General features: G+C 44.0%; 1 non-coding gene across 1 annotated transcript; it reads left to right on the top strand.

The window, feature by feature from the left end:
- The first annotated feature begins 4115 nt into the window (after positions 1 to 4115).
- On the top strand, positions 4116 to 4222 carry LOC133053267 (U6 spliceosomal RNA). The gene has a single exon (XR_009692198.1). It is a non-coding gene; the product is annotated as a U6 spliceosomal RNA (small nuclear RNA).
- Positions 4223 to 21295: the final 17073 nt, after the last annotated feature.

The following is a 21295-nucleotide window of genomic DNA, read 5'->3' as shown; positions in this document are numbered from 1 at the left end:
TTTCACATCATGGTTTTTGTAGAAAACAGGGTCTTTCATCCTTTAAGTACCAATGACTGTCAGAAGCCCCTTCACCTTAAAGTCTCATGTTGTTTAAATCGTCTCCACATATAATACATGTTTTTGCTTTTTTGTCTTAATTAAAGGGTCAGTCTTTATAAAATTGTGTTCCCTGAGTACAACTTTTGGGACTTTATTAATCAATCCTCCCTGGATTCTGCACTACCGCAGGACTGTTCACAGAACGTGGTTACTTGAAAAGGATAGATGGCTGAATACCAGAACATTCCACAGTGTTTGCTTCCTGAACCTTTCAGGTTTTTCAAAAAGCCTTTATTTCATAAAGGGGAGCAGAATTAACACAGTTCTTATAAGAAACATGTACTTATTTATATTCTTGATACCATAAAAATTAGTCTATAGTCCTCTGGCAGATATAGTCAACGAGAAATAGGTGTTTAGGTTTGTAGTTTGGGATATGCTCCCGCAAAGAAACCAGGCTTCCTCAGCTAGAATCACTTGGGTTGTATTTGATGAAACCACTGACACCATTATCAAGAGACTTCCACTTGTGGGTCTGCAATTGCTGATTACTCAGAGGTGGTGTCTGGCAACTTTTGAGGCAATCCTGTTGAAAGGAAAATTTTTTAAGAATTTAGAGTTTGCTGTAGTGAAACAAATGTTAAATGTTTTTAAGTAGTTAAAAATCCTAGATACAAGCAGCTCAGAATATGACAGTAGTTGGCTCTTAGGATATGCACTCAAATTCTTATTGACGAATGTTGAATAAACATAAAAAAGGAAAGGTTTCAGAGAAAGTTAAAAACCTGGGGCTTCCGTGGTGGCTCAGTGGTAAAGAATCCACCTGCCAATGCAGGAGACGGGTTCGATCCCTGATCTGGGAAGACCCCACATGCTGCAGACCAAGCCCGTGTGCCACAACTACTGAGCCCATGTCTTAGAGCCCATGCTCTGCAACAAGAGGAGCCACCACAATGAGAAGCCTGCGTACTGCAAGCAGAGAGTAGCCCCCGCTCATCGCACCTAAAGAAAGCCTGTGCAGGGCACTCTCCGACATAAATCACAGCAAGATCCTCTATGATCCACCTCCCAGAGTAATGGAAATAAAAACAAAGGTGAACAGATGGGAACTGGCTGAACTTGAAAGCTTGTTGCGCAATGAAGGAAACTAAGCAAGTGAGAGGACAGCCCTCAGAATGGGAGGAAATAATAGCAAACAAAACAACTGACAATCTCCAAAATATACAAGCAGTTCATGCAGCTCAATACCAGAAAAATAAACAACCCAATCAAACAGTGGGCAGAAGACCTAAACAGACATTTCTCCAAGGGAAGACCTACAGATGGCTAATAAACACATGAAAAGATGCTCAACATCGCTCATTATTAGAGAAATGCAAATCAAAACCACCATGAGCTGTGATCTCACACCAGTCAGAATGGCCACCATCAAAAAGTCTACTAACAATGAATGCTGGAGAGGGTGTGAAGAAGTGGGAACCCACTGTTGGAGGGAATGCAAACTGATACAACCACTATGGAGAACAGTATGGCGATTCCTTAGAAAACTAGGAATAAAACTAGCATACAACCCAGGAATCCCACTACTGGGCATATGCCCTGAGAAAACCAGAATTGAAAAAGACACGTGTACCCCAATGTTCACTGCAGCACTGTTTACAATAGCTAGGACATGGAAGCAACCTACATGTCCATGGGCAGAGGAATGGATAAGGAAGCTGTGGTACATCTACACAATGGAATATTACTCATTTATAAAAAGAAGCATTTGAGTCAGTTCTAACCAGGTGGATGAACTCAGAGCCTATTGTACACAGTGAAGTAAGAAAGAAAGACAAATACCATGTATTAGTGTATATATATGGACTCTAGAAAGATGGCACCTACGGTCGGATGTGCAGGGCAGCAAAGGAGCACACACGCTAAGTAGCTTCAGTCGTGTCTGACTCTGTGTGACCCTAGGGACTGTAGCTTACCAGGCTCCTCTGTCCATGGGATTCTCCAGGCAAGAATACTGGAGTGGATTGCCATTCCCTCCTCCAGGGGAGCTTCCCGACCCAGGGATCATAGCTGTATCTCTCATGTCTCCTACCTTGGCAGGCAGATTCTTTACCACTAGCACCACCTGGATCTTACCCACAGGGCAGCAGACGAGACACAGGAGTAAAGAACAGACTTTTGGACTCAGTGGGAGGAGAGGGTGGAATGATTTAAGAGAACAGCTTTGAGACAGATGCATTACCATATGTAAAATAGATAGCCAGTGGGAGTTTGAAGTATGAAGAAGGGCATCCAAAGCAGGTGCTCTGGGACAACCTAGAGGGATGGGGTGGGGAGGGAGCGGGGTTCAGGACGGGGGACACAGGTATACCTATTACCCATTCATGCTGATTATGGCAGAAACCATCACAATATTGTAAAGTAATTATCCTCCAATTAAATAAATTTTTAAAAACCTGGGCAGCAACAAAGACCCAGTGCAGTCATAAATAAATAAATAATACCTTAAAAAATTAAAAACCTAAAATGAGAATAGAAATGTTAGTTGTTGCTATTAGTTTTACATGACAGTCTTAATGCTTAATTGTATGTTACCCTGTGAAAATAAAAGGATAAAATAAGATGTTATCCACAGCGTATAAGTAGATTAACCAATTGTACCACTGGAGCTCCTATACGCAGCACAAAAATACAGTTAGGCTACAGTTTTATAGATCCATCAGTGGGTGAAATGTTCTGCTTTTGTAAATTACACAGGTAACTGAAGTGTTCTTCTTCTTCTTCTTTTTTTTTTTCTTTTCTTTTTCTGGCTGTACTGTGGGGCTTACAGGATCTCACTTCCCTGACCATGGATTGAACTTGGGGCCACAGCAGGGCAAGCCCAGAATCGTAACCACTAGGTCATCAGGGAATTCCCTGAAGTATTATTCTTTTAAAGGGCAAAATAATTTTAACCTGTTTGATGGGAAATTTTTCAGTGTTTATTATATGCTTGGGGGTCAGCCGACAAGTTATACTGTGCATAAAAATACATGAGCTTCACGAAAGGGAGCTTCATAAAAGGAAACAGAATTAAGCGGTTGGATATGCAGGGACTCAGGCCCCCCCACCAGACCTGCTGGCTCGGGGTCTTGTGTGGTACCAAGACCCCCGGGGATTAGAATGGACCTCACGAGCTGAGAGAAGGAACTGGCAACCCACTCCAGTATTCTTGCCTGGGAAGTCCCCTGGACAGAGGAGGCTGCTGGGCTACAGTCCGTGGGGTGGCAGAGTTGGACATGACTGAGCGAGCACGCAGGAGTTGACGGCGCTGCACCAATGCACTGATGCGCTCAGGGCAACAGAACTTTCTGGTGCTTTTTACTCTTCCTGTAGCATCCTCAGCTGACACTGGCTTTCCAGTTGTAAGTGCCTCTAGTTGTCACCCGTTGCCCACTCCCCTTTCCACAGGCCCAAATTAAGAGGATCCAAGTTCCCAGGGGGACAATGAATAATCCTGCTAAATCAGATATTTCTCACAGCACATTTCAGAGTGTGCGCTCTACCAACCACAGAGGCAAGGCTCTCTGAGGACCACGTTACATTTTCACGAGCTTTCTCTGAGGTTCTCGGGCGGCATCTAAGGCCTGATGTGCCCACCCTGAAGGCTGTGAAGTCTGGATGATGTGTTTATGCACATAAACCTAAATAACAAAAATCATTTAAACGGTAAAGAGAGCATCGAACCATACTAAGTCTTTAAAGGCTATTTTAGGTGCATGGAGTCAATATTACACAAGAATGAGCAATATCCATCTATTTTGCGATTACAGCAGTTGATGGCAAGTAAGTCAAACCCTCAGCTGACCTTGCCAGCCTCAGGAGGTTGTGCGCTGCTACTGTGCTCGCGTCCCAGTGGCAGAACCTCCTATAAGCAGAAGTGCTAACTTACACAAAGTGACAAGACTCAATGTGTCATATCCAAAAATTTAAAAGCTTTTCTTTTAGGAGATAAAGCAGGTATTTGTACTCATTGTGCTTTCAGATGCCCCGTTATAACCAAGATGGTTTTGCACAATCAAAATAATGTTACAGTGCTAGAAATTCAATAGCACATCTACTAAAACTCGAATGATACAGAGATGATCATGGCCCCTGCGCAAGGATGACACACAAATTCGAAGAAGTGTTCCATATGTTTTACAATTTTGAGCATTAAAAAATAATAGTAATATTATGAATAGGATTCACAGAATATTTTTAAAGTTTACCAAAAGAAAACAAGCTTACATCCAACTTGCAACTTTTTATTTGCATTCTTGACTGCTTAAGGTATTAAAAAGTATGGAGAAGGAAATTGCAACCCACTCCAGTATTCTTGCCTGGAAAAGTCCATGGACAGAGGAGTCTGGCGGGCTGAAGTCCATGGGATTACATGACTGAGCATGTGTGCACGAGGGTGGAGGGAACTGGGTTGGTAGCAATAAAGACCTTTAAAACTGCTGATGCCAAATCACCACACACAGAAAAATTTAATTGGCCCAGGGTGGAGTCCTGGGCATAGGATTTTTAGAAACTCCCTGACTCCTTTGGTGGACAGCCACCATTGTGAAGCACTGGGCCCTGAACAAAGAGGCCCCAGGGAAAGTCAGACTGCTTTGGGCAAGATATTCTAGTACGGGGCACTCAGCTGATTCCATGTTTCTTAACGTCCATCCCTGTCCCAAGTGTTAACTGATTTTCAGAGAGGCCATTCTAACACAGATACTACTCTAATTGTTTTCAAAGTTTTTAAAAATTTTCTAAGTAACGGAAATTCCCTGAAGGTCCAGTGGTTGGGACTCCACTGCAGGCGCAGAGGCTCAATCCCTGAACGGGGAAATAAGGTCTCCCAAACCCTATAGTGTGACTAAATAATAATACTTATAATGATAATAAAATCTACAGTATCTTCGGATTTCAGGTTGAATATGGCAGATTAAATATATCCATTTATCTCTACTCTGTCCACAAAACCCCATGAAATGACAGTAAAGGAATAAAAAGAAGAGACATGTTCTTACTGACAAAACAGGGGATCAGGTAACAGCAGCCAAGTGGGGACAAGGACATTTTAATGCTTCAGAACCCTGGAAAGCTCAGGGATTCTAAGCTACCTCTGAAGGTTGAGGACAAATTGATATCAGAGTGGGCATCTAGCCTGTCTGATACAGTTTAAAACAAAACGAAGAAAGAGCAGTATAAGCACATTATGAGTTATAGAAGCAAACAGATGAAACCGCTAAGGATTTAAAATGGTTGATTCTGGCAAGTGGGAACTGGGATGGGAAAAAGAAATCCTGGGTTTTGCTCTTCTGAGAGCCTTGTGTCATTTGGCCTTTAAAATTAAATTCTGAAAGCAATCATCCTTCAATTAAAAAATAAATTTAAAAAACAACAAAAAAGATAATATTAAGTATATACAAAACTTAGATTTTTTTGAAAGCTGCTGTTGAAACGCGTTTGGGAGTAAGGTATGCAAATACTATAGATAAGAATGTAAAATTGTAAAATCTTTCCAGGTGACAGGTGGGCAATATGGATCAAAAATTTCAGTGTGTGGAACATTTAGTCCAGCGTTTTCACTCTTGGAATTTGTCTTGAGGAAGTAATTGGACAACCACTGCTTTGAGTATAAAATAGAAAAATTGGAAACTATCTACACGCCCTACACCAGAATTTTGATTTGAACAAGTGATGGCTCCTCCATGCAGTGAAATTATATGCAAATACTTTAAATGATGGATTGCACACATCCCAGACGGTCAAAGATTCTAAAAGCCTGAAAACAACGAGTTGCTGGGCATGTGAAACAGCGAAATGTTGATATAGTGCCATTGAGTGTGTACTGGTACACTGTCTTTGGAGAAAAAGCAAAAATTGGCAAAACATAAATGAAAAGTTAACTATACACTTTGATCAGCAATTCTCATAGGGAGTCTAAAATGACTCCCATGAACTGTAGAGTGCATGGAATTCTCCAGGCCAGAATACTGGAGTGTGTAGCTGTTCTCTTCTCCAGGGGATCTTCGCGACCCAGGAATCGAACCCAGGTCTCCGGCATGGAAGGTGGCTTTTTTACCAGCTGAGCTACCAGGGAAGCCTGAGACCTTATGGATTGTTACAAACATTACATCCTGGGGAGGGAAGGAGGAGAACAGAAAAACACACCTACCTACATAGGTTTACGAACTACCTCCATAACTTTATGAACAAAGAAAACAAACCTATATGAATAATGCAACTATGAAAGTTGACTACCTCTAACTCCAGTAGTAATAACAGTGGACTAGGAACAACAACAAAAAAAACCGTGGCTCACATGATAAACAATTCGCGGGCAATGCAGGAGACCTGGGTTCTATGTCTGGGTTGGGCAGATGCCAGAAAAGGGGAAGGCTAACCACTCCAGTCATGGCATCTGGTCCCATCACTTCATGGGAAATAGATGGGGAAACCGTGGAAGCAGTGTCAGACTTTATTTTGGGGGGGCTCCAAAATCACTGCACATGGTGATTGCAGCCATGAAATTAAAAGACGCTTACTCCTTGGAAGGAAAGTTATGACCAACCTAGATAGCATATTAAAAAGCAGAGACATTACTTTGCCAACAAAGGTCCGTCTAGTCAAGGCTATGGTTTTGCCAGTGGTCATGTATGGATGTGAGAGTTGGACTGTGAAGAACGCTGAGCGCCGAAAAATTGATGCTTTTGAACTGTGGTGTTGGAGAAGACTCTTGAGAGTCCCTTGGACTGCAAGGAGATCCAGCCAGTCCATCCTAAAGGAGATCAGTCCTGGGTGTTCATTGGGACGACTGATGCTGAAGCTGAAACTTCAATACTTTGGCCACCTCATGCGAAGAATTGACTCATTAGAAAAGACCCTGATGCTGGGAGGGATCAGGGGCAGGAGAAGAAGGGGACGACAGACGATGAGATGGCTGGATGGCACCACCGACTCTATGGACATGAGTTTGAGTAAGCTCCGTGAGTTGGTGATGGATAGGGAGGCCTGGCGTGCTGCGATTCACACGGTCACAAAGAGTCGGATACGACTGAGCGACTGAACTGAACCGAACCATTCTAACATTCTGGCCAGGAAAATTCCACGGACTGCATAATACAGAGGGCCTCAGGGTTGGACAGATGCCAGAAAAAGGGAAGGCTAACCACTCCATTATTCTGGCCTGGCAAATTCCACAGACTGCATAGAACATGGGGTCGCAAAACGTCGCACATGATTAACCGACTTTCGATTTCCCCCTAACCAGCAACTAGACCTGCAATGATAAACACAGAAAGTTTCAAAAGTCTAAAAGCATCGACTGAAATCAGTTATTTTCCAAGTTCTACTTTTCAACACAAAATTATTGGTCTTGTTTGACTTCACAAGACCTCCAAAAATTGGTGGATAAAGTAAAATTTACTTTCTTGGTTCTGCTTGACTTAGTCTGCACGACAGTACCGGAGACTAAGCTCAAGCAGAAGCAAGAAAGGGAGCACGGATACCTCATTCAGCCTGGGGACGTACTGATAGGGGGAAGTTGACTCCTAATACACTGAGGATGAGAAAATATAAAACGGTAAGTCCCAGCGAAGAGGTTGTAGCAGATCTTTTCACATTAGTGGACGAAGGCTCATTCCTCAAAATACTATGTTTAAAGGAAATCTACGATAAATTCAAATAATAAATTGAACATATCGCGCGCAGTGCATTCTGGTTATGCAAATTAAGGCTGAGTCCCCGCCCCCGAGATTCGCGCCTTTCCCGCCCCAGCTCTCGCGAAGCCTGCTTCCAGTCCCTTGTTCCCAGGCCCCTGACTCCATGTCTTCTCCTTGACGCCCTGGGTCTGATTTCTTTCGAATAAAGGATTTTCTTGACGGCTGAAGAAAATGATATAGGAGTGCTGCATTTGACACAGAGAAGCTTCACTATAATGTCAAATGAAACAGAGTGTCCTGAGTGCACAGTCTTGCCAAACTATTTGCGACCCCTTGGACTGTAGCCCTCCAGGCTCCTGTGTCCATGGAATTCTCCAGGCAAGAATAATGCAGTGGGTAGCCATTCCTTTCTCCAGGAGATTCTTCCCCAGGAGTGCACCTCGGTCTCCCATATTGTAGGCGGAGTCTTCACTATCTAAGCCACCAGAGTGACTCTAATAGGTAATTAAAAAAAAAACAAAAAGGTGTCTACCAATATAGGAGGAGCTGGTTTCATCCCTGGGTCGGAAAAATTGTCCAGTTCCTTTGCTCAGTCGTCTCTGAACAGCTCTCCCGGGGCTTGTTCAAACGCATGTCCACCGAGGTGGGTGCTCTATAATGAGTCAATGTTGTCTATTTCTCCTCCTGTCTTCAGTCTTTCCCGGAATCAAAAAACAAAAACAATCTCAGGGAAAACCCGCTCAGGATTATGAAAATCTTACTGACTAAACATCAAGAACACGCTTTCCCATGATAAACACACATAAATCTCTTAACTGCTGGAGGCGTAGAAAAACTGCCCGAAGCCCGCAATTTTTCAAATTCTGTTCCACACAACAATAGTGGCCTTGTTCAACCTAACAAGGACTTCATAAATAATCGGAAGCTTGTCTAATCCTTACTTGGGCGTACCTACCGAATCCTCAGTACAAGACCAAAGACTCAGCTCGGGTAGAAGCAAGGACAAGAGTAAAAACACCCCACAGAGCCTGTGAACATAGCGGGGATGCCCTGATGAGGGAACGCTCACGCCTAACACAGTGAGGCTGAGGAACGTCAAGGGTAAGTCCGGGTCAAGAGTTTGCAGCAGATGTTTTCCCAGAAGGGCATGAAGGCACATTCTTCGAAATACTATGTTTTTTAAAAAATGATAAATTTAAATAATAAATGAAAACTACATTGCGCGCAGTGCATTCTGGTTATGAAAATGAATGCTGAGTCCCCGCCCCCGAGATTCATGCCTTTCCAGCCCCAGCTCCCGTGAAGCCAGCTTCCAGTCACTCGTTTCCAAGCCCCTGTCTCCATGTTTTCTCCTCCTCGACACTCTGGTTCTGATTTCTTTTGAATAAGGCTTTTCTTGACGGCTTAAGATAATGATATATGGGTGCTGTATTTCACACAGAGAAGGTTCACTATAATGTCGAAAGAAATAGACTGCTGAACCCACTCAGTCGTGCTCAGACTATCTGCGACACCTTGGACTGTAGCCGTCCAGGCTCCTCAGGGATGGAAACAGCTCCTCCTATATTGGTAGACACCTTTTTGTTTTTTTTTTAATTACCTATTAGAGTCACTCTGGTGGCTTAGATAGTGAAGACTCCGCCTACAATATGGGAGACCGAGGTGCACTCCTGGGGAAGAATCTCCTGGAGAAAGGAATGGCTACCCACTGCATTATTCTTGCCTGGAGAATTCCATGGACACAGGAGCCTGGAGGGCTACAGTCCAAGGGGTCGCAAATAGTTTGGCAAGACTGTGCACTCAGGACACTCTGTTTCATTTGACATTATAGTGAAGCTTCTCTGTGTCAAATGCAGCACTCCTATATCATTTTCTTCAGCCGTCAAGAAAATCCTTTATTCGAAAGAAATCAGACCCAGGGCGTCAAGGAGAAGACATGGAGTCAGGGGCCTGGGAACAAGGGACTGGAAGCAGGCTTCGCGAGAGCTGGGGCGGGAAAGGCGCGAATCTCGGGGGCGGGGACTCAGCCTTAATTTGCATAACCAGAATGCACTGCGCGCGATATGTTCAATTTATTATTTGAATTTATCGTAGATTTCCTTTAAACATAGTATTTTGAGGAATGAGCCTTCGTCCACTAATGTGAAAAGATCTGCTACAACCTCTTCGCTGGGACTTACCGTTTTATTTTTTTCTCATCCTCAGTGTATTAGGAGTCAACTTCCCCCTATCAGTACGTCCCCAGCCTGAGTGGGGTAGTTGCATTCTCTTTCTTGCTTCTGCTTGAGCTTGGTCTCCGGTACTGCCGTGTAGACTAAGTGAAGTAGAACCAAGAAAGAACCGTTGCTTGACCGCAAATTTTTGGAGGTCTTGTGAGGTCAAACAAGACCAATAATTTTGTGTTGAAAAGTAGAAGTTCGAAATAACTGGTTCTGATTGATTCTTTTAGACTTTTGAAGCTTTCTCTGTTAATCGTTGCAGGTTTGGTCTTTAGTGACTTAAAAATGAGAGTCGGTTAATCATGTGCGACGTTTTGCGACCCCATGTTCTATGCACTCCGTGGAATTTTCCTGGTCAGACTGTTAGGATGGTTCCGTTCAGTTCAGTCGCTCAGTCATGTCCGACTCTTTGTGACCGCGTGAATCGCAGCACACCAGGCCTCCCTATCCATCACCAACTCACGGAGCTTACTCAAACTCATGTCCATAGAGTCGGTGGTGCCATCCAGCCATCTCATCGTCTGTCGTCCCCTTCTTCTCCTGCCCCTGATCCCTCCCAGCATCAGGGTCTTTTCTAATGAGTCAATTCTTCGCATGAGGTGGCCAAAGTATTGAAGTTTCAGCTTCAGCATCAGTCGTCCCAATGAACACCCAGGACTGATCTCCTTTAGGATGGACTGGCTGGATCTCCTTGCAGTCCAAGGGACTCTCAAGAGTCTTCTCCAACACCACAGTTCAAAAGCATCAATTTTTCGGCGCTCAGCGTTCTTCACAGTCCAACTCTCACATCCATACATGACCACTGGCAAAACCATAGCCTTGACTAGACGGACCTTTGTTGGCAAAGTAATGTCTCTGCTTTTTAATATGCTATCTAGGTTGGTCATAACTTTCCTTCCAAGGAGTAAGCGTCTTTTAATTTCATGGCTGCAATCACCATGTGCAGTGATTTTGGAGCCCCCCCAAAATAAAGTCTGACACTGCTTCCACGGTTTCCCCATCTATTTCCCATGAAGTGATGGGACCAGATGCCATGACTGGAGTGGTTAGCCTTCCCCTTTTCTGGCATCTGCCCAACCCAGACATAGAACCCAGGTCTCCTGCATTGCCCGCGAATTGTTTATCATGTGAGCCACGGTTTTTTTTGTTGTTGTTCCTAGTCCACTGTTATTACTACTGGAGTTAGAGGTAGTCAACTTTCATAGTTGCATTATTCATATAGGTTTGTTTTCTTTGTTCATAAAGTTATGGAGGTAGTTCGTAAACCTATGTAGGTAGGTGTGTTTTTCTGTTCTCCTCCTTCCCTCCCCAGGATGTAATGTTTGTAACAATCCATAAGGTCTCAGGCTTCCCTGGTAGCTCAGCTGGTAAAAAAGCCACCTTCCATGCCGGAGACCTGGGTTCGATTCCTGGGTCGCGAAGATCCCCTGGAGAAGAGAACAGCTACACACTCCAGTATTCTGGCCTGGAGAATTCCATGCACTCTACAGTTCATGGGAGTCATTTTAGACTCCCTATGAGAATTGCTGATCAAAGTGTATAGTTAACTTTTCATTTATGTTTTGCCAATTTTTGCTTTTTCTCCAAAGACAGTGTACCAGTACACACTCAATGGCACTATATCAACATTTCGCTGTTTCACATGCCCAGCAACTCGTTGTTTTCAGGCTTTTAGAATCTTTGACCGTCTGGGATGTGTGCAATCCATCATTTAAAGTATTTGCATATAATTTCACTGCATGGAGGAGCCATCACTTGTTCAAATCAAAATTCTGGTGTAGGGCGTGTAGATAGTTTCCAATTTTTCTATTTTATACTCAAAGCAGTGGTTGTCCAATTACTTCCTCAAGACAAATTCCAAGAGTGAAAACGCTGGACTAAATGTTCCACACACTGAAATTTTTGATCCATATTGCCCACCTGTCACCTGGAAAGATTTTACAATTTTACATTCTTATCTATAGTATTTGCATACCTTACTCCCAAACGCGTTTCAACAGCAGCTTTCAAAAAAATCTAAGTTTTGTATATACTTAATATTATCTTTTTTGTTGTTTTTTAAATTTATTTTTTAATTGAAGGATGATTGCTTTCAGAATTTAATTTTAAAGGCCAAATGACACAAGGCTCTCAGAAGAGCAAAACCCAGGATTTCTTTTTCCCATCCCAGTTCCCACTTGCCAGAATCAACCATTTTAAATCCTTAGCGGTTTCATCTGTTTGCTTCTATAACTCATAATGTGCTTATACTGCTCTTTCTTCGTTTTGTTTTAAACTGTATCAGACAGGCTAGATGCCCACTCTGATATCAATTTGTCCTCAACCTTCAGAGGTAGCTTAGAATCCCTGAGCTTCCAGGGTTCTGAAGCATTAAAATGTCCTTGTCCCCACTTGGCTGCTGTTACCTGATCCCCTGTTTTGTCAGTAAGAACATGTCTCTTCTTTTTATTCCTTTACTGTCATTTCATGGGGTTTTGTGGACAGAGTAGAGATAAATGGATATATTTAATCTGCCATATTCAACCTGAAATCCGAAGATACTGTAGATTTTATTATCATTATAAGTATTATTATTTAGTCACACTATAGGGTTTGGGAGACCTTATTTCCCCGTTCAGGGATTGAGCCTCTGCGCCTGCAGTGGAGTCCCAATGACTGGACCATCAAGAATTCCCATTACTTTTATTTATTTATTTATTTTTTTATTTTATTTTTTATTAGTTGGAGGCTAATTACTTCACAACATTTCAGTGGGTTTTGTCTTACATTGATATGAATCAGCCATAGAGTTACACTCCCATTACTTTTAGAAAATTTTTAAAAACTTTGAAAACAATTAGAGTAGTATCTGTGTTAGAATGGCCTCTCTGAAAATCAGTTAACACTTGAGACAGGGATGGACGTTAAGAAACATGGAATCAGCTGAGTGCCCCGTACTAGAATATCTTGCCCAAAGCAGTCTGACTTTCCCTGGGGCCTCTTTGTTCAGGGCCCAGTGCTTCACAATGGTGGCGGTCCACCAAAGGAGTCGGGGAGTTTCTAAAAATCCTATGCCCAGGACTCCACCCTGGGCCAATTAAATTTTTCTGTGTGTGGTGATTGGACATCAGCATTTTTAAAGGTCTTACGTGGTTCTGGAGCGCAGAGTCACTGTTCTCAGCTAAGCAGCTCACTGGTTCAGCCCGTTTATAACAGCACGGCAATATTTGGACCATAATCTATCCCGTGTTCTTGTTATGCAGTTACTTTTGTGTGTTGTCTAGATTCTGAATAGTGCCTGTTTTCATGCTTTAATTTCATGAGCATGTCTTCTGTTAATCTGAGTAAGGAAGCACACAGAGGCATTAACATAGTATTGTCTTGCCACACTCATTTGGCAGAGGCATAGGATTTAGCTCAGTCCTAACAGCACATTTATACTCTGCGGGAAGTCACCATGACAAAGTGAAAAGTGTCCAGTGATGTGGCCATTCTGCTGTATCTGGATTTTTGCATTGCTGGAGTGCAGTAATGGTGGAGAATATTACAGTCTCAATGACTATGATTGTGATTATAATGTGGATACTTGAGTCGTAGTCACCAAAACCCTCCATTAATTATGAATTGATCCAATGTCTATATGGGGTCACAAGGAGTGGGACACGACTGAGCACACACGGATGCACTATATTAGCCTTCCCCCCTGCCAGTCGCCACCCCCACCCCACCCCCCACGCCCCATCCCCCTGCAAAGCGTTATTGAAAACAGGCATAATTCTTAGAGGGTCTGGTTAGTCTTGCTGAATTTTAGCTTTAGCGTGGAGAAAGTATAGTCATTGCTCATCATGGTTATCAGAAAAAAACAAGATGGGTCAGTATATATCATCACGACTGGAGGAGGGAAAATCCTACAACAGATTTAGAGTAAAGGACTGTGTGCAGGGAATTCTCTGGTGGTCACCCTGCCTATTTAACTTATATGCAGAGTACATCATGCAAAATGCCATGCTGGATGAAGCACAAGCTGTAATCAACATTGCCGGGAGAAACATCAGTAACCTCCGAAATGCAGATGACACCACCCTTATGGCAGAAAGCGAAAAAGAGCTAAAGAGCCCCTTGATGAATGCCAAAGACAAGAGTGAAAAAGTTGGCTCAAAACTAAAAATTCAGAAAACGAAAATCATGGCATCCGGTCCCATCACTTCATGGTAAATAGATGGGGAGACAATGGAAACAGTGACAGACTTTACTTTCTTGTGCTCCAAAATCACAGAGGACGGTGACTTCAGCCATGAAATGAAAAGACGCTTGCTACTTGGAAGAAAAACTATGACCAACCAAGATAGCATATTAAAAAGCAGAGATAATACTTTGCCAACAAAGGTCTGTCCAGTCAAAGCTATGGTTTTTCCAGTAGTCGTGTACGATGTGAGAGTTGGACTGTAAAGAAAGGTGAAGGCCAAAGCATTGATGCTTTTGGACTGTGGTGTAGGAGACGACTCTTGAGAGTCCCTTGGATGGCAAAGTGATCCGACCAGTCGATCCTAAAGGAAATCAGTCCTGAATATTCATTGGAAGAACTGGTGCTGATACTGAAACTCCAATACTTTGGCCACCTGATGCGAAGAACTGAATAACTGGAAAGACCCTGATGCTGGGAAGGACTCAAGGTGGGAGGAGGAAGGAGATGACAGAAAATAAGATGGTTAGATAGCACCATTGATTCGAAGGGCATTAGTATGAGTAAGCTCCGAGAATGGATGATAGACAGGGAAACCTGAAGTGAGGCAGTCCACGGGGTTACAAAATAGTCGGACGTGAGTGACAGAGTCATCTCAGCAGACGAAAACCTAACCTCATGATTTCACACGATAAACACACAGAAAGCTGTTAAGTATAGGAACCCCAGAAATAAACCCTGCCTCAAAACTTTCACTCTTCAAGGTCTGTTTTTGCATACAAAAATGCTGGCCTTGTTTATCTCACAAGACCTCCAAAAATTGTGTGTAACTGGCTTATAATCCTCCTCTAGGCCTAACTAACCGAATCTTAACTGTACAATGAAAGACTCAGTTTGAGTATGAGCAAGAATGAGCACAAGAATACTGCATGGTGCCTGTGCACATACGGATGAGGGAACGCTCACTCCTAACACAGGGAGGCTAAGGCACGACAAGGGTAAATCTGGGTCAAGAGTTTGCAGAAGATCTTTGCACAAAAGTGGGGGGGTTCAGGATGGGCAACACATATAAATCTATGGCTGATTCATGTCAGTGTATGGCAAATACCACTACAATATTGTAAAATAATTAGCCTCCAACTAATAAAAATAAATGGAAAAAAAATAATAAAATTAAAAAAAAACAAAATAGTAAATTGACAGTATATTGTGGGCAGTGCATTCTGGTTATGTAAATAAACGCTGAGTCCTCAGCCCCAAGATTCACGCCTTTCCCTGCCCCAGCTCCTGTGAAGCCAGCTTCCCGTCCCTTGTTCCCAGGCCCCTGACTCCATGTTTTCTCCTTCTCGACACTCTGGGTCTGATTTCTTTTGAATAAGGATTTTCTTGACAGCTTAAGATGATATATGGGCGCTGTATTTGACACAGAGAAGGTTCACTATAATGTCGAATGAAATAGAGTGTCGAACTCACTCAGTCGTGCTAGGACTATGTGCAACCCCATGGACTGTAACCCTCCAGGCACCTCTGTCCATGGAATTCTCCAGGCAAGAATACTGCAGTGGGTAGCCATTCTGTTCTCCAGGAGATGCTTCCTCAGGAGCAAATCTGCGTCCGCTTTGTAAACAGACTCTTTACCGTCTAGGCCATTAGGGTGACTCTAATAGCTGTTTAAAAAAAAAAAAAAAAAAAAGTGACTTCCGAAATAGGAGGGCCTGGTCCCATCTCTGGGTCATGAAAATTGTCCAGTTCATTTGCTCAGTTCTGTCCGACCGGCTTTCCTATCCGTTACTAACTCCGGGGGCATGCTCAAGCTCACATCCATCCAGTCGGTGATGCCATCCAATCATTTTATTCAATATTGTTCCTTTCTCCTCCTGCCTTCAATCTTTCCGAACAGCAGAAAAACCTCAGGGCAAACCCCATGCGGGGTTATGGGAATCTTACTGACCAAAGGTACAGCAGAAAAACCTCTTGGAAAACCCCATTCAGAGTTATGGGAATCTTACTGACCAAAGGTCAAACCTGTGATCTCAAATGATCAACCACACAAAAAAAACTCTTAACTGCAGAAGTCCTAGAAAAACTGCCCGAAGTCGCCCACATTTCAAGATCTACTTTTTCACACAAGAATGTTGCCTTGTTTATCTCACAAGACCTCAAAAAATTGTGGGTAACTCACCTTTTTTAACACTTGGGCCTACCTAACCAAATCTTAAGTGCAACACAAAAGACTCAGTTCCAGCAGGAGCAAGAACAAAGGTAAGAATCCCATACTATACCTGTGTACATATTGATGAGGAGAGATACACTCCTAACACAGTGAGGCTGAGGAGCATCAAGGGTCAGTCCTGGTAAAGACTTTGCAGTTCTTTTCAGGTAAGTGGATGAAGGCTCATTCTTCAAAATACTACATTTAAAAGAAATCTATGATAAATTAAAGTATTAAATTGAAACTATATTGTGTATAGTTCTCTGGTTATGCAAATGAACACTGAGTCCCCACCTCTGAGATTCACACCTTTCCTGCCCCAGTTCCCACAAAGCCATCTTCCAGTTCCTTGTTCTCTGGCCCCTGACTCCGTGTCTTCTCCTCGAGGCTCTGAGTCTGATTTCTTTTGAATAAAGGATTCATCACCAGGCCAAATCTCAGAATGGTTTTATGGAGCAGTCCTTTTTACCACCTGCTTGGCCTTCTCAGTCCAGGTGGGAAAACCTTCAATCAGTCCTGTGAATGTATCTATCATGACTAGTAGGTATTTATACCCTTTAGAAACTGGCATATGGGTGAAGTCTATCTTCCAGTCCTCTCCTGGGTAGGTCCCATGCTGTTAGACGGGCTGGGCCAGCTGGGGTCTTCAAGCTCCTTGGGGGTTGTTTAATTGGAAAGTGGGACAAGAGGAGACCACTTGCCTTATAGTCATTTGGAGGCCTGTTCCTGTGAAGGACCTTTCTAGTAATCTTTGGAGGGCCTTCTCCCCTAAATGAGTGGTAGCATGTAAGGAGTTAACCAACTTCCACTAGAAGTTCCCAGACAGAAAAAGGAGTCCCTCCTATGGGAACCACCCCATATGGTCTTGAAAGCCCTCACTCTTAGCTTTAAGAGTCTTACCTTCAGTATATGAAGCAGTTTCTAGCAAATTAGCCTGTGGAACTAGGGTGGCAGCCCCTACTAGGTCACTGTTCTGTAATGCTGCTCTCTTAGCTGCCTGATCAGCTGCTTGGTTCCCCCATGCCACTTCTGTGCTCCGTTTTTGGTGTCCTTTACAGGGGGAGACTGAAAACTCAGTGGGCAGATGGACTGCCTCCAAGAAACTAAGGATTTGATCACCATACTTGATTGGGGACCGTTGGGTGGTCAGGTGGCCTCTTTCTTTCCAAATAGCAGCATGTGCATGTAGCACCAGAAAGGCATACTTGGAGTCAGTGTAAATGGCTGTTGTTTTTACTTTTCCCAGCTCTAAAGCTCAAGTCAGAGCTATGAGCTCAGCCAATTGGGCTGAAGCATCTGGTGGCAAAGGTTTAGCATCTGTAGTCTCAAAATTGGAGACTACCGCATATCCAGCTCTTCTTTTTCCATCTAAGATAACACTGCTTCCATCAGTGTACTAGATTTCTTCAGGATTCATCAGAGGATCTTCTGACAATCTGTCTCGGGGTTTCGTCCAATGGTCCAAAGTTTCTAGGCAAGAGTGAATGGGGAGAGAGCCCTTGGGGTAGGCAGAAGAGTAGTTGGGTTAGGAACCTCACAAGGGAATATAATCAGACCTGGGTTTTCCACCAGCACTACTTGATATCTGACGATCTTTTGATCAGACATCCAGTAAGTGGCCTCTCTCATTCAGGAGTTGTTTCGCTTGGTGGCTAATAAAATTAGTTTGCACCCAAGAGAGTTTTAAATCATCTTCTATCAGGACTGCAATAGCTGCAGGATTTCGAAGGTAGGGAGGCCAAACTTGGGTGGTTGGGTCTAGCCTCTTGGATAAGTAAGCTACTGGCTGGGACTTGGGTCCCAACCTTTGAGTTAAGACTCCCAAGGCTATTCCTTCCTTTTTGTGGACATATAGTTGGAATGCTTTTTCCCGGTCTGGCAATCTCAAGGCGGGTGTTTGAGTTAAGCCTTGTTTTCCTGTAGCCTTTGCCTCCTTTGGAGGAGTTCCCCTTGTCAATGGGATTGAATCATCCTGTCCCTTGAAGCTTTCATATAAGGGCTCAGAGATTAGACCATAGCTGGGTATCCAGATTCTACAATACCCGGTTAGCCCCAGGAAAGCTCACAATTGTTTTCAAGCCATGGGGGAAGGCAACTGCAGGATTCCTTGTACTCATTTGGAGGACAGCCTCCTAGACCCATGTGTCAACTGAACTCCAGTGTAAGTGACCTTTGTCTTAACCATCTGTGCCTTAGCATGGGAGGCTTTATATCTCCTCTCTGCCAAAAAGTTTAGAACCTTAATCACATGTTGTTGGATGTTTTCCTCATCTGGGGAGCAGACTAGTAGGTCATATACATATTGCAATATTTTCCCATTTGGTCCCAGGTCCAGATCTAGGAGATCCCGGCAAAGAGCCTGTCAAAACAGGTGGGGGCTATCTCTGAACCCCTGAGGTAATATTGTCCAAGTCACTTCAGCTGTAGGGGCTGAGAAGTTTCCCACAAGTTTATCACAAGGGTGGCTCCCAGCTTAGTGAGTATATCTCTTCCCAAGAAGGGAGTAGGACACTCAGGGACCACCAGAAACTGGTGGGAAAATATCTGTCAACCCCAGAAACAAAGAATTGCTCAAGTAAATCTTGTTGTAATTATTTTTCCTGTAGCACCCAAAATGGTACAGGTTTGGGAGGAGAAGGCTCCGGAGTAGGAGGTCAGGACAGAATAGGTAGCCCCTGTGTCAACCAAGAAATTCTCGGACCTACCTGCCACATCCAGTTGAACCCTTGGCTCCATCCCTGTGATGGTTATCTGTGACAAGTGGGCTGGCTGGACTTGGCTGCTTCAGTCCTGTTGAACCATCATATGGGAAGGCTTGGCACTTGACCTTGAGGCTCTTGGGTCCTGAGGGCAGAGTGCTACCCAGTGTCCCAATTGATGGCATTTGTAGCAAGCCATTTTAGGAGACTTGCCACGGTTTGGACACTCTTTGGCCCAATGTCCCGCCTGTCTACAGATTAGGCATTTGTCTCGTGCCTTGTCCTTCAAGGACTTGGGGTTTGCCATAGGGCTTCCCTGGAGGGCGGCCAGAATCTAGGCATGCCTTATCTCTTTCCTTCTCTCTCTTTCCGGGGCCTTGGACTTCCTCTCCTATTCTCTGTGAAAAAAGGTATTGGTGGCTATCTGAACCATCTCATCTAAGGAGGCAGCAGGGTCCTGATGCTATAGCTGTTGTATATTTATCCTTATGTCTGATGTGCACTGGGACAGGAATTTGTCCTTTAAAATCACCTGTCCATCGTAAGAGTCTAAGTCCAGATTGGTAAACTTTGGGAGGGCCTCTTTTAGACTTTCCAGAAAGGCAATGGGGTTCTTGGACTCCTGAGTTATTGTTGAGACTGGGCACAGTCCCACAACTAATAGGCTTCCTCCTATTTCCATGGGTGGACTTACTTAGGGGTGAGTTTTTCTGAAGCTTATCCTACCCAGTACTGTTGCAACCTGAGAGCTGGGCATCCCCAGGTCAGGGTGCAGATCCTCAGGCAGGTTGAGGCATGTCAACCTTCTAGAGAATGAATCCTGGGGCAGGTCGAGGCATGTCAACCTCCTGGGACCCCTGGACTGGCAGATCTCCAAGCAGGTTGAGGCATGACAGCCTCCAGGGGACCAGATCCCTAGGCAGGTCCAGGCAGGTCAACCTTCTGGGATCCCCAGGTTGGAGCTGGGCATCCCCAAGGTCTCCAGTGTGACTAGTGCTGGGTAGGATTAAGGGGCTGTAATTTTTTTTTTTTTTTTTAGGGGCTGTAATCTTAACTCATTGCTGGTTTGTCCACCCCGGATGGGAAGATACCATGAGGTAAAGCACTCCAAGCCTGTGCCTTGAGACTGGAAACCTGGTAAAATAGCTCCAAGCCTAATCCTCTTAAGGTGATAAAAGTCACTGATTTCTTCCTCTAGTCCTCCATAAGAACAATTTAAGGTGTCTCCAATGGTAAAAATTTCATTGTCATAGACCTATTCTAGGTAATAACAGAAGTAATGACAAAGGAGTGGGTTAACTGGTCCTATTAGGGGCGTTAAGAGTGCTTTAATAATAGGCTGGGTGGAGCAGGATGTTGCCCGAAGAGGGGGCAGGGTCCTGGTTGTCGGAGTTAGTTAGTGGCTTAAGGACAAAATGTTAAGAGGCAAGAGACCAGATGTTCATAAAAGTGGAGTGGAGATTTGATCTGGGGGTATGTTCGCAACTTTAGGAGAAGGGTGGTAAGAGTTTGGGCACAAGTGGCCTGCAGGGCTAATCTCCAAAGTGGCAAACGTTGTCCCTGGAAGCCCAATTACCCTTGAAGGGATGCCACCAACAGATGGACTTCTAGCAGGCATTTGTGTGCCTGTCACCTGCCCTAGCGGGTTCACTGTGAGGTGTTGTTGTCACACATGTTGTAGGCAACATGGAAGATGAAGGCCTGAATCTCTAGAGGGATTGGATATTATACAGTATTTTCTTCCCAAGGGCCAGCTATTTTCTGGTTTGTCCCACCAGAAGACTGTAGACACAACATTGTGGACCCAGATGGTGCTCATGAAAAGAGCATAAAACAGGAGGGATGGGGGCAGGGCACAACTTTTCAAAGAATGACATAGCCCAAGGACATAACATAAACCAATTAAAATCAAAAGGGTCCAAAGTGGCAGTCAAGTTTACTTCAACTAAACCTTGATCCTCAATCTGTAAGCTATGACACACCCAGAGGCGCCATGACAGTTCCAAGGCACTAGCAAAAGACCAAGGACTGGGTGGTTTCCCAAGTGTCGGAATGACCCTCCCACTCATTAGCATATGAAATTACCCAGCCCATAAAAACTAACCACACCACATTTCATGGCTGCCTCACTCGCCCTCTGTGATGGCCCACACTCTGTGCAGCGTGCTTCTCTCTGAATCTGAACAAATCCATTTCTTACCTTTGTCTCTCACTGAATTCTTTCTGCAATGAGATATCAAGAACCTGAGCTTCATTAGGTCCTGAAACCCAGGCACCTTGGG

This window comes from Dama dama, chromosome X, assembly GCF_033118175.1.
Source record: "Dama dama isolate Ldn47 chromosome X, ASM3311817v1, whole genome shotgun sequence".
Lineage (NCBI taxonomy): Eukaryota > Metazoa > Chordata > Mammalia > Artiodactyla > Cervidae > Dama > Dama dama.
This window is presented reverse-complemented; position numbering and strand designations above follow the sequence as displayed.